General features: G+C 39.5%; 1 long non-coding RNA gene across 1 annotated transcript in view; it reads left to right on the forward strand.

The window, feature by feature from the left end:
* Positions 1 to 8,936, forward strand: part of LOC104693922 — a 35,735-nt gene extending 26,799 nt beyond the window's left edge. The window contains exon 3 of the long non-coding RNA XR_002047246.3: positions 8,898 to 8,936. This is a non-coding gene — a long non-coding RNA (uncharacterized LOC104693922). The remainder of the gene's footprint in view (positions 1 to 8,897) is intronic.
* The last annotated feature ends 1,973 nt before the right edge of the window (positions 8,937 to 10,909 follow it).

A 10,909-nucleotide genomic window follows, 5' to 3' on the forward strand; every position in this document is an offset into this window, starting at 1 on the left:
TAGATGGGCAGGCTCTATGAGGGGATGACTGCATGTACAGTAGGAAGGGGACATCTGTGCACTATGCAGCTTGAGAGGAGAGTGCCAGACAGGTTTTCACTGGCACTTTTGAAAACTTACAACCCCCAGCCAATGCAGCCAACGCATCTCAAATGTACAACAGCACCAGGAGAACTTCTCAGGTTGCCCATGTGACTAGTGCTCAGCCTGAACACCCCTGTTAACCACATCGACAGCTTCTTGCTGATAAACAGCACTTACATCAACACAACACCATTAATTTTGCAGTCACACAGGGTTACCTCTATGAACATCATTTTATTTTTTTATTGCATTGGTGTTCCCTGCCCCTCTCCACGAGCTGCACTTGCAGAAGAGTTGCTGTGTCCTTGTGGGAGTGTAAGGAGCCAGAGGTTTCATAGGAATCACTAGAGCAGATGGATTAATTTCTTCCATTCAGGTGGATTGCAATTTCTTCCAATAGCAACGTAAATATATAATGAAAACTTTTGTGTGGGGTCTATCAAAAGGCTTGGGCTAAAACCAAGAGGAGAGCCTGACTTAACTGAGAAGTATCCTTAGAGGTAAAAGGTATTTTCTCTTTCCTTGTACTCCCCTGCTGGTCTGTTGTCCTTTTGCATATTTCCCTATTGTTTCAAGCTAAATATTTTCTTTCTTGATGTTCCTTTCGGGGTTTTTTCTCCCCAGGAAACCACTAGGTCTTCCTATTCCCTCCATCAAGGTACCAGCCTCAAGTTCCCTACTGCCACCTCTGCTGACAGTGTCCCCTCCCTGTCCCTCTATGCCGCCTGCTCTGGGGGGTGTCTGGCTGTTAACCTCTTACCATAACCTACATTCCCATGGGCTCTCACCCTGCAGGGCAGCTTAGGAACCTGTAAGCACCAGCTAGTGATATTTAGATAGGCTGGGAAGATGTCGAGTGTGAAGAATGTTAAGTACAGTGCAGGAGTGTATGCACAGCATGGATGCACAGCCCTCAAAAAAAGAAGTCTCCCAACAGATTTTTGTAAATTTACCTTCAACATTTAAAAAAAAAAATCACAGTGTCAAGGGTGAAAATAGTTGACAGTGAAGATATAATAACTGTCCTTATTGTTTGATTCTAAAGCTATTGAACTTCTAATGAAATTAGAAAATACTTTCAGCTGAAAGCTCCCTTTATCTGTGATTTTAGTAGGGACACATTGTACACTTCAGTTTTTTTCCATTCATTTGCTCCCAGATAAGCAGTATGCTATTACTCTCTAGTGGTGCTGTCTTCAGGGACTATTTCTGTCCGGCACTTGGGAGAATGCATTATGAGATGTCAGCATGTGTGAGCAGAGATAGTATGGCTTGTCATGTACCGATAGGCCATATTCTGTTATAAAATGATGGCTTTGTCTTTTATCACTGTCACAGTCTTACTTAACAAGCTGTGACTCTGTGGTTCATCACAAAGAAAACTGTCATCCCTAGATACGTGCCTTGAATGTCCTTTCATCTTCCATGCAGGTAGGATCTGCCGTGTGACATCAAGCAGAACAGTAACTCCAGATGGACTCTGGTAGCGCAGCAGTATATTAACAAAGGGGTTCACTGGCACAAATCCAGGTTTTGCACCTTAGATTAGATTACAGGGATAAGGAAAACATATGCAAGCTTTTAAATGAAGCAAGACCTGGTAATATGTCATAAGTATAATTAGAAAAGGAAATGTTAGTAATCCATCGTGTTTAAGTGATAATTTATTTATCACGGTGTTATTCCAAGTAACAGATAAATCAATTAGAGTTCCTTTAGAAAGCAAATAAATAGTGTTGGTTCAATGGGGTGATGACAGATGAAGTGTTTTGAGGAACCCATAAGTTCTGTAGATAGATTTCTCCACATAATTATGTTTAGGATGAAATTTGGAAATCACTGGCCTTCACTAAAGACTGTGATGCTGCTAGCAATTTATCTGGCTCTTAGCAGTTCTGTTCATAAGGTCACTGAACAAAGAAACAGTGTCTGTTGCTAGGATCAGAGGCAGACACCTAAGGAGAAAAGCCTTCAGCATTTCCAGAGGGCACATATATTAAATAGTTATACAGGGTATTTAGTGAGTGCTTTGCACCAGAGCCTGCAGGTCAGAATTTTTCTGGCAGAGGAAAACGGACGTATTCCGCTCACTTCAGCATTTTGTATGGCCATGGGACATATTATACTGCCTGTTGTGATTCTGCAGATCAGATTAAACTACTTTGTCGACATTAAAGTATGAATATTTCATGTGAGCTTTTACAGGGCCGACTTTAAACTAAGACGCTGAAGTACTTCTCCATATTCCTCTTTCCTGGGATTTTGTATTTTAAAACCAGTCCTCCCTTGCACAAAGTTGTTCTTCCGTGTTACTGCATTTTAATTGTGTAAGTGGGAAAGCCAGGTATAGTAACTCTTATGAGGAACAGGCTTCCAATCCCAGTGCAGCAAAAGGAAGAAGGAAGAGATGTGTGTCAGTCAACAAAAGTGTCTTCTGAGGGTGTAAAATTACAGGGAGTGGAAACAGAGTAGTTTCTCCATTGATGGAAAATTGCAGCATTCACATGTAATAGTGCTGTGAGGATTTGAGGGATGCCAAGGAAACCTGTGTGGATGTGTTACCAGTAAAATGCCTGTCTGCCTAGTGCTTAAAAATAGAAAACAGGGTGTTGAGTACAGAGAAATTGATGTTGAAGAATTTCTGACCTCTTTATTTTGAAAAAGTGTCATCTCACTCTGCTTGACTCTGGGTGTTCTCACCCCTATCAGTGCTCAAAGACTTGAAACAAATTATAACTCCCTGGAAATGAGGTTATGGATAGTCTCTACTTGGACAGTGTTTCTCCATTGATTCTGGGTGCAAGCTTTCTGCCAGTGGTAACTTTTAGCTGTACTGAAACTTGGTACCACTTAGGCACAAGTATGGGTCATGCAGATCATTTGGACTTCTTATCTGGGAGGAAGAGAAATCAAACCACTGGTTTTGTTTCACTTTCAAATCTACGCTTAGGTGTGTATTAATCTTTCCTGCTGCTGCTATTTTGCCAGAAGGATTACCAGTTCCAAGGGTCCCATTAAAATTGCTTTGTGCTTAAGTTAAACCCCACTGTAAATTCTGGGCTTCTCTGCCTCTCCCTATCCCAAAAGCCCGTGTTATGTGTGTGCAGTGACAGACTCTGAGACTGAGCCCAAAATCATCTCTAGGAAAAACACTTATATCCTGAGATTAGGTAGCATGAAGAATAAGTTTTTTCAACTGCCTCATGGTAAGATTAATTTATCATGGCAGATTCATCCTCTTGGACCTTTCTACTTACTAAGGGTTCTAGCCCTTGGACTTACTCTTATCAAAAATAGATTTGGTTTTCATTCTGAATGTAATATGTCTCCCATGGACATTACAGTTACGAAAGTATATAGTGGCGCCAGTCCCATTGCAATGGGGACTACAGGCTGAAATCTCTTGTGTCTTCCCAATAAAAGGCTCAGTTAATGCCCACTGAAGATTTTGTTTTCATCTTTTATGGTCTGACCACTGTGGAAGTTGAACATTTTATGTTGTGAGTGAGTTGTGTAGCCAAAACTTTCTGATATGAAAATCTGCTACTATGTGCTGGTTATATATGCCTGGGATAGAGTTAATTTTCTTCACAGTATGTAGCATGGGGCTATGTTTTGGATGTTTTTGGAAACAGTATTGGTAATTCTGGACTATTTTCATTATTGCTGAGTCTTTTCTGCTCCTCACACAGTCAAGGCCTTTTCTGCTCCTCACACATCCCACCAGTGAGGAGAATGGGAGTGCACAAGGAGTTAGAAGGGGACACAGCTGGGAGAGCTGCCCCTAGCTGGCAACAGGGATATCCCCACACCATATGGTGTCATACTCAGCATACAAACCTGGGGGAAGAAGGAGGAAGGGGGGATGTTTGGAGTGACAGTGTTTGTCTTCCCAAGTCGCCGTTATGTGTGGTGGAGCCCTGGCTGTCCTGCAGATGGCTGAACAGCTGCCTGCCCATGGGAACTGGTGGATGAGTGCCTTGTGTGGCTTTGCTTGTGTGAGTGGCTTTTCCTTTACCTGCTGAACTGCCTTTTCCTCAACCCACAAGTTTTCTCATTTTTACCCTTCTGATTGACTCCCATCCTGGTGTGGTGGAAATGAGTGAGTTCCTGTGTGGGGCTTAATTACCAGCTGGAGTTAAACCATGACAGACCTCATGAGGTTGGGCCACTAGCAAATTTTGCAACACAGAAGTTAGATCATGGAATCATGGAGTCATTAAGGTTGGAAAACACCTTTAAGATCATTAAGTCTAACCGTCAAAGTTAGATACTCCCCTTTCCACTGCAAAGACATGGGATCCACAGAATCCAGCATAGCAAGGAGGAGACCATTTGATGTAGTTCATGGAAAGGAGAGGTAAGACTTAACTCTTTCCCAGAAGATTAATGGGATTACTGATGCACTCTTATCCCCAGGTTTTCTCCTGGAAGGAGACATTCAGTCCTTTTCCTAATCAGCAGCAAAGCTTTTCAAAACTGCAGCCCATTTCTGTAATAACTCAGTGAGATTCTAATCATTGGGGCACTTGCCATGCCTGCTAATTGTTGTTTCCTTTTTCCACCTCAGAGTAGATTGCATTCTGTGTGCACAAGTATACAATGGACAAAATGTTAGTGCTGTTGCAATAAATCTTGTGTGTGTGCATTCACACTCAATTTATCTGATTCAATATTGTGCACACTTTGTATCATTCACTGGGTATTTTTGGAGTAAAAAATGGTGTGCAATATATCAGTTATCATTTTTCTCCCCTCCTTTTCATGTGTTGCAGTAAGTCAGTGTACATAATGGCTTTAGACTATGATAATTCAGGCAGAAGAATGTTCGTTTCAATCTATCATAAGTTATGACTCTTAAATGATGAAAATATGTCTTCATATTATAAGAATACTTCCTGAAAGTGTTGGTCTGTAACGTCATTTGCCATACCTTTCTTTGCTTTTGATTTGATCTGTCTGCTTTATTCTGTGAGTATGAACTAAAATTATAAACTGCTTTGTCTCTAGAAAACAAACCTTTATACCTTTATATGCAAATTTTTCATCTCAACACATTATGTAATAGCTCAAATGAGAGCACAAAACAACACAAAAACAGCTGGTGGGAAACTTTATTCAACATTAGGCACTTTCAAGCCTGAACCACTGTTCAGTGTAATGTGCATGGCTTAATGCATCATATGTCTTTACTAATTTAAGCTGATTGTGCAAAAAGGTCTTTGTAGGGACACCAGTGGACAGCTTCTGTTATGAAGTCATGCTGAAGCTAAAGGTTTGCCTACACTTGCTGCATAATGTAGCCAAGGTTATTTTTACTTTCCATTTTGTTTTTAAAAAGTGATGCTAAAAACATAGAGGTGGAAAAATGGAGAACTGGTTTATATTCACAAAATGTCTGTGCAAGTAAAAACATAGGAGGAGAGTATTATTCTCTTGGTTAGCATTCTGAATATAGACACTAGCATCAGTTTTTGAGTTTTTGGACTTTTAGAGTTTGAACGAAAAAGCATCAAGAAATTTGGAGTTGCAATTAGATTTTTTTTCTGTAGTGTGCCCTTTTTGAGACCATTTATGTCTCTGCTAATGCTGCTTTTACGATTATTTTGCAATTTAAATGTTACTGAATAGAGAGTTGCTAAAAATTTTGGCAAAGCTACCTTGAAATATTGTTTCAATGACCAAGAAAACACCTTGATATTTGTTCTTAATAACATTAATTTCATGTTGCATTTAATAGAATTCCAGGACAACTAGAACTAAGCATGAATACAACAATGTGTAAACTATGGTTTAGAAAGGAAAAAATGTATTTTATTAAAAAGGTGAAGCCTTGAGTGGAATTATATGTAACAAATGTAATTAAAAGTACTGGTTAGGTATATAAAATGATATGTATTTATTTGAGATGAGAAAGGTCATTTCAGGAAAATAAAGTCATCTGAGTCATTTACTTTCTCCAAAAGCCTGCAGGATAACTATTGATGTATTTTAAATTACATCAGTAACCATGACTTCCATGAGAAATTCTGTCTCCATTTAATTATTACAGCATCCTCCACACTTTGTTCTGGCCATAGATCCAACTGGGTCCCAGCAACAGGTCCTGAACAAGGGACATGGGACAGATCTGCAGAAGTGTTGCAGTTATAATCGTTCGCTCTCCTGGTTGCTACAAGTTTTTGTTGGGCAGGTGTCTTGCAGAAATGTACCCCATGCTACACTGGATGTGTTTTGGGGGTTTGCACTGCTTTTCAGCTGAATTTCTAGCTACTCTTCGTATGCTGGAAAGGCCTGAGAGTGCACTAGGCACCTCTGCTCTGCACTTGATGTGTTTTCTCAGATTGTAATGTCCCTGAGAGACCATCTTTTCCTGTGTTTATTCATTCCCTAGGGTAATAAAAACCCCATGACTCAGCTGGGGTTTGTAGACACAAGTACACAAGTAAATAAAACCTGTCATATACAAATGCTGAACACAAAATAACGATGTTCTCAGAATACTGATCCATTTAGTTGAGTGAATATTAATGATTAAAATTCATTTATAATTTATCTGTTTACTGCCATTTTGGTTTTATATAACTATTATATAAATATCTATTAAAATATCATTCTTTTTAAACAGAAGACAGTTTGGGGTCAGTACAAACAAAATAAAACTGTGCTGCACATTTCTTAAAACAACAGGTAAAGGTAAGCAGTAAAGTTCTTGCTTCCAAAAATAACTTTTTGTTACAGCACAGCAGTGAAAATTCATTTCAAGTAAAGGTAAGGAGTAAAATTCTGTCTTCCAAAAATAACTTTTTGTTACAGCTCAATAGTGAAAAACCAATTCAAAGTGCTGATGGACCAGTCCTCTTCTGGTTGCTCTACTCTTTAGCAGGCTGCCCATTATCTGAATAATAGATAAGACTGCTGCTTCCAGACTGGGAGCAGCTGCTGCAGAGCAATCTCAGCCCTGTTTCCCTACTCATCCCAGCACAGGGGGATCTACCAGCAGTGGGGCGAGTCACAAAGCCCGCTTGGGAGAGCCAGGGTTACTCGCCAGACTCCAAGCTCTGGGAAGCCCACGCTGCCTGGCCTGCCCATCTCTGCACCCACTGCCCGCTTTTCCTGCATCCAAGTCATCCTCCTCTACTCATCCCTGATCATGGAGAACTAAGGAACTTATTTGGTATTGATTGGACTGATTTATTTGGTTTCCAGAAAGTTATTCCATAGCACTTGTGAAAGCTTGGCAAAACTTACGGCTTTTATAAATTATGTGGAGATTAACCTGCTTTGCGCATAATGAGAACAAAGTAATTGCTGAGGCATGACTTTGGCGTGTTTTGTTTTCCATTTTTATTTAAACACTCAGAGATATTGGTTTATTTACTTGTTTACTTTCTATGACCATAAGGAATTTATTCTACCAAAGAAAATAACTTCCTTCAACCTCCAAACCTGCATCTTATTAGTAAAACCATATAAATAATTTTAGCATTTCCCCTTCCTGTACATGAAACTCGTTATTGTAAAGCCTGCATGAGCTATACCTTTCCCCCTGTTCTTCACATGATTTTCAAACAAGCTGAGCTGCCCTGGAAAATAGGTCAAGGCTGTGCTCAGTGCTGTGCCTCTGCTCAGGTGTTAGTCTTTGCAGGGTGCTGATCTGCAGAGCCAGCCTGGTTTAAACGGGAGGTGAAGGATGTGGGCCTTATTAGCTGTAACCCCAGTGCCAAAATACTTGTGTGTGTGTCTTGGGCAGAAGCAAGGCAACCTCCAGAGAAAGCATGGGCAAAGATTTCTGTTTTGTCGTGTAAGTAATCAGTAAATGGGCCAGCCCTCCTGCATAGCTAGACCTCTTGTAGATGAGGATCTGCATCTGTAGATCTTCTCCTGTGAGTCTTCAATGTACAAATTAAGTTTTTGGCAAATAATTTCTTAATGAAGTTTCTATTGAATATTTTGAGAAGTTAAAAATTCTTTTCCCATTTTTCCTTCCTGTTCCTTATTTAAGCTCCTGAACATAGATTTGTATAAAATTTTGTACCTTGCTTGGACTGAAATGCTTTAATACTTCTACAAGTGGCAAAACTGTATTGTTTTTCCTTTCAAGGCATTCTAATATACTCATGGTTTCTGTAAAAGAAAGTGATGAAATCTCTTGAAATAAAAAAAAATAAATGTTTCATTTTCAAAACAGTGAAGCCATCTCTCTCCTTTTGGAGAGATAGAATTTTTATTTTTCCTTTTATGGTTGCAATTTTGTTGTTCTGCTCTAAGGAAAGGCTGAAGTGGTGCTGGAGAGCAGCTGCTGTATGGCCAAGAGCAGCCTGAGGCTGAGGGCTCCCTTTTCAGGCAGTTCATGGGAAAGATGAAGCCAGAGTCCCAGGTGTGGTGGAGAGGAATCCACCTGGAGCCATGGCAAGACTTGCTTAGATCCCAACAGTCACTGGAGCTGGATGAAACATGGTTGAGGGGTGAGGAGTGTCAGACAGGTGTTTGTTGTTATTTTGTCATTGCTCAATAGTTCCTTTTTCTAATGATGAAGTCATCATTAGAGCTCCTGCACTGAAGAACCTGATTCCTTGGTTTCTTTAATTGATTTTAAGCCTCTTGGTCTTATTGGGGAGCTCCTTATAAAGTAGATCAAGACAGATACTTTGCAACCACTGATAAACTTGTGATCCTCTCATCTGTCTGTAAAAACTGTATAGGAGTAAATTTGTTTTTTTACATATTTGTAGCTGTAAATAAGTATTATATCTTTTGTTTTAAAAAGTGGGAACATTTCAAAATCATGTCTTACTGGGGATATTTTACAGGTGAAAAAATCTGATGAATACAACAGAGTACTGCCTGACAGACCTGCATGAGGTAAGAGTCAAGGATTATATCTATGCTTGAGACAAACTATCTTGATTTCTGTCTCACATCATGATGACTTTGTGGCTTGAACAAAAGAAAAACAGTGTGTGTGTCTTGTTACTGCAATCAACTTAATAATAAATACTCTATATGATCTGTAGAAAGTTCTTCCAGGTTTTTTGCAATTTCTGCAACTGTAGAGAGTGCATAAGGAATATTCAAATGCTGAGTGCAAATTAGTCGATGCTATTTTAACTTCAGATTGTTGTTTTAGCAGAGTTCTGTGGGTTTATAGAATAAGAAGAAAATTGGCTCAGGGAAGTAAAAAATAGGAAAGAAAGTAAGGGAAAAACAAAAATCACAGATGGATGATACTATAAATGAATGAAACTGTAAGTAATGAAGAACACAATTGCCAGCTATTTACAGACTTACTTAAAATCAATAGAAGACAATGACACTTCAGTACAGACAAATATAGACCAAGGATGGTTTTACAGAGATAGGCACTTGGCAGTGATTGAAATGGGGAGGGGAAGAAATAAAAGGTGTAAGTGTGCTAGAACCAATACAGGACTGGAGTAGGTGAGCAAGGTACAGCTTTTCCTGGTTATTTGGCTTCCTCACAGTAAACAAACTTCAAAAACAACATGTTCAGACTCAGCTACCTGCTACAAACCACCAAGCATCTATTAAAGGAAGGAAGAATTAAAAAAAACACTGTGTGGAAAAGCAGCAGTTGAACTTATTTAAATTAGGACCCTTATTTCTGCTTGGATTTTCTGATGGAGGCAGTTTGCCCTGCAGTGTGAACTGTTGTTTACACTTGTCTAAATCTGGTCTAATCTCAGCCTTAGACTGTGGGTCTCTGAATTTAGTGGAGGAAAATAGAGGCTGAAAGTCTGGTTTACTGACCTTGTTATGGATTTTGGCAATAGGAATTATCCTGATGGTGCAGGCTTTCAGAGACACATTGCAGAGACAACAAAGTGTCACATATAATACCGCTCCTACCTGACAGCCCAAAGGCTCCGGCTTTCCTTATAAACTCATGGCATGCTGGGGTAACAGGAGTTTCACTGTCTTTTCAGTTTTGTATTTTTCTGTGTTCCTGCTTTAAAAACATGACAAAAATCTTAATTTGTCCCTCTCTTTACTCTGGTACCCAGCAATAAGGGCTGATAAATGATGCCAATTTCATGGAATAGTGTTTTATACTCACTCTATACAAGTGAGAAAGATCACACAAGATCATGGTTACTGGAGGGAAGGTCAATATCTGAAAGGATTATTAAAGGAAAAATTGAAAGAGCAACAAGTAATGCATTTAGGAGACAGAAACAATAAATTATGAGTACACACTCTGTCTAGAACAACTTTCTGCTGTTGCAGCAGCTGAGCTCAGCAGGATGAAAGCTGCTTTCTGTCTCCAAGTCCAAACTCACAGAGCAGGGAGACTGCTTTCCCCTTCCTCCCCATCAACACCCTGCAGTAGGACACAGATAGTCCCTGCATTTTTCTGGGCCTCATTTTTAGGAGACAACCAAGTGATTAATTTAAAAAATATATTTTACAGTGTGTTGACATTTATGGATGGGAATACCTATGGTCATCTTGTTTCTATTTCATCTGACATCATGATTTAGTGGGGTTTTGGCAATGAACAGTCTTTTGTTTTGTCCTGTTATCTCTACTTCATAGTCAGGTCCAGCTATTTCATGACTGGAGAGACTGGGTTTGGAGAAAAGGAGCCCATGAGCTGTGCAGAGCTCTGTTTGCTTGAATTCTCATTCTTGAAGGAAAGGGTGATCAGCCATTCACTGGAGATTTCTTTATTATTATTATTATTATTAATATTATTACTCTCAGAAGCCTTCAAGCATTAAGAATATGTTGCTGCCAATAAACTAAGATAATTTTTGAAAACTCTGACTTCCCAGTAGATTCAGGGTATTCATTAGCACTAACT

The sequence above is a fragment of the Corvus cornix genome, chromosome 7 (assembly GCF_000738735.6).
Source record: "Corvus cornix cornix isolate S_Up_H32 chromosome 7, ASM73873v5, whole genome shotgun sequence".
In the NCBI taxonomy this organism is placed as follows: Eukaryota; Metazoa; Chordata; class Aves; order Passeriformes; family Corvidae; genus Corvus; species Corvus cornix.